The sequence below is a fragment of the Bubalus bubalis genome, chromosome 13 (genome assembly GCF_019923935.1).
Source record: "Bubalus bubalis isolate 160015118507 breed Murrah chromosome 13, NDDB_SH_1, whole genome shotgun sequence".
NCBI lineage: Eukaryota > Metazoa > Chordata > Mammalia > Artiodactyla > Bovidae > Bubalus > Bubalus bubalis.
Window position 1 is genome coordinate 47,451,365 of NC_059169.1, and position 3,482 is coordinate 47,454,846.

Sequence of the window (3,482 nt, forward strand, 5' to 3'; positions counted from 1 at the left end):
AAAATATTCAGTAAAGTGAATGTATTATCAAGTGGTGATTTTTGTTCTGGTTAAAAGGAAATTACATATTTAAAGTATAAGAATAAAATTTGAGGGTTCAGGATGGGGAACACGTGTAAACTTGTGGCAGATTCATGTTGATATATGGCAAAACCAATACAATATTGTAAAGTTAAAAAATAAAATAAAATTAAAAAAAGAATAAAATTTTAAAAAAGCTGTTTCATTATTAGTATGTATCTAGTAAAACAAAAAATTCTCTCTTGGCTCAATGATTTTGTTTATTTTTCTCCTTTCTAGTATGATCTCAGTAACACTTCTTTCTGTGGCCATACCTCATACACAGATACACTTGGTTTACTCAAAGTCAGTCAGCAGGTGACTATTAAACTTATTTTCTTCTTTTTAGTGTGAACTTATTAGAATGCCTGGAAAATAGAATGTACTGAGTAAATATGTCTTTAGTAACTAATATTACATTTAATAAATATTTATTATGTTTTAATAATATTTAGTAAATATATTTAATATTTAATATATTTAATAAATATTTATTATGTTCACAGAAAATTCTTCTGTGAACTTAATGTTTAATTTTGATAGCTCTGTGGAGCATGATTATTATTATCCTCTTTTTAATGGGTAAAACCAACCATTTTCCAAGAAGTTAAGTGATTTGTCAAAGGCACAGCATTTGTTAAGTATAAGAAAGCAAAACATCAGTATTGGACCCGAACTGTATATTTTCACTAAAACATAAAATTCATACTTGTATTAAACCACCTCCTCTTTGATAATTAAGGGATTCTGGAAATACTGCAAACTGTGTTTTCTCTATGTGTGGATTAGTAAATTAACAAAATAAATCTAAAATCCAGACGTCTGACAAACAACAAAGAATGCCAAAAAAAAATCTGAAGAAAAGATGTAGTGTAGATGTACTGAAGAGGAGTCAGAAGATAGATCAACACTGCAGAATATTAAGATGCTAGACACAGATCTATACAGAGAGGTGGCACTGCAAATCACTGAAAAGAGGCTGAATTTTCTTAATAAAGGGAATTGTGTAGTGATTGTCACCATGAATACAGTATAGTAAAATCAGATTCATAAATTCACATATTAATTTATTGTGCATTAACTAAATATGAATATTTTAAATGGAGGAAAATGAGATAGAATTCCTAAGTAGTACATGGAAACACATAGTCATAGAGTTATTTTACTATATTAGACCATCATAATAAACAGCACTTCACAAAATACCATAAAATGTGAAAATTTATTTCTCAGAATAGAAACAGTTGCATGCAATGTATATAAACTTCTTCTAGGGAAGATTTTCTTTTCCCTCAGAATAAGTAGAATTACTGAATTTCTTTGAAGATAGTAAAATAAAAACAAAAGAAGAACAATTTTAGGTTACTTACATTCTGATAATTGGATTTTAAAAACAATATATAATAAGAAAATTAAGGTCTTGAGAAAAACAATACTAAATGTTCTAAAAGAAATGGTAAGAACTTATTCTGAGTGGAACCATCCTTGAAGGCTGCAGCCCTAGATTTGTATTGTCACCATTTGTTTGGCCATTTGTTTGGCTAAAAGGAAAATAAATTCTAGAGTGAGGAAGGAAAGTATTAGAAGTTTGGGATTCAGTTCAGTTCAGTTCAGTTCTGTCACTCAGTCACGTCTGACTCTTTGTGACCCCATGAACTGCAGCACACCAGGCCTCCCTGTCCATCACCATCTCCCAGAGTTCACTCAAACTCACATCCATCGAGTCGGTGATGCCATCCAGCCATCTCATCCTCTGTCGTCCCCTTCTCCTCCTGCCCCCAATCCCTCCCAGCATCAGAGTCTTTTCCAATGAGTCAACTCTTCGCATGAGGTGGCCAAAGTACTGGAGTTTCAGCTTCAGCATCATTCCTTCTAAAGAACACCCAGGGCTGATCTCCTTTAGAATGGACTGCTTGGATCTCCTTGCAGACCAAGGGACTCTCAAGAGTCTTCTTCAACACCACAATTCAAAAGCATCAATTCTTCGGCACTCAGCTTTCTTCACAGTCCAACTCTCACATCCATACATGACCCCTGGAAAAACCATAGCCTTGACTAGATGGACCTTTGTTGGCAAAGGAATGTCTCTGCTTTTGAATATGCTATCTAGGTTGGTCATAATTTTTCTTCCAAGGAGTAAGTGTCTTTTAATTTCATGGTTGCAATCATCATCTGCAGTGATTTTTGAGACCCAAAGAATAAAGTTTGACACTGATTTGACTGTTTCCCCATCTATTTCCCATGAAGTGATGGGACCAGATGCCATTGTCTTTGTTTTCTGAACGTTGAGCTTTAAGCCAACTTTTTCACTCTCCTCTTTCACTTTCATCAACAGGCTTTTTAGTTCCTCTTCACTTTCTGCCATAGGGGTGGTGTCATCTGCATATCTAAGATTATTGATATTTCTCCCGGTGATCTTGATTCCATCTTGTGTTTCTTCCAGCCCAGCGTTTCTCATGATGTACTCTGCATATAAGTTAAATAAGCAAGATGACAATATACAGCCTCTCTTTCTGGTGGTGGAGTCTGGAGAAGAGGTGCAGAAATTGCATCTCACAAGGGGAAGGAAAAGAAGGAAGAACAGGTCATCAGCCTTGGCCCTCAGGTGGCTGAAGGAGAAAATGTATTTGGTGTGTGCCACATTTTTGCGTCTTTCAATGACACTTTTGTGCGTGTCACCGATCTTTCTGGCAAGGAAACCATCTGCCGTGTAACTGGTGGATGAAGGTGAAGGCTGACCGAGATGAGTACTCTTCATATGCTTCCATGTGGCTACCTAGGATGTAGCCCAGAGATGCAAGGAGCTGGGCATCACTGCCCTTCACATCAAACTCCAGGCCACAGGAGGAAATAGGACCAAGACTCCTGGATCAGGAACCCAGTCAGCACTCACAGCCCTTGCCCACTCAGGGATGAAGATTGGGCGCATTGAGGATGTCACCCTCATCCCCTCTGACAGCACCCACAGGAAGGGGGGTCACCGTGGTTGCTGTCTGTGAACATGACTGCTCAAATTATTGCTTTCTGTTAATAAATTGCTTTGATGTTAAAAAAAAATGCAAGTGTTAAATACTATTAAAAAAAAAAGAAGAAAAGAAAAACTAGCATGCATTTGATGTATGCAGCTTCATTTTCTTCATTTTTAACCAGGATCTGTATTCCTTTTCTCAGATTTAAGGTACAGTGTTGGGAGTTTCCTGTGCCTAATGCTCACCCTAACTTTCCCTGTACAGCCTATTGCTATGATTTATGTGGCTGATGATGTTATCCTCCACATCAGGGCCATTTCCTGGAACAATATAACTGTTCATTGAATGTTTTTACTCAATGAATGAATCTCTAAGGAAAATTTTTTCTTACTCTATTTTCCAGGTAAGGTACTCTGTTCTGATTCTTGCAATTCACTTTGATATAAAATCTGC

The 3,482-nt window shown here is 36.4% G+C and overlaps 1 pseudogene; it reads left to right on the plus strand.

Moving 5' to 3' along the window:
• Nucleotides 1-614: 614 nt before the first annotated feature.
• On the plus strand, nucleotides 615-3,117 carry LOC102414291 (annotated as a pseudogene).
• The last annotated feature ends 365 nt before the right edge of the window (nucleotides 3,118-3,482 follow it).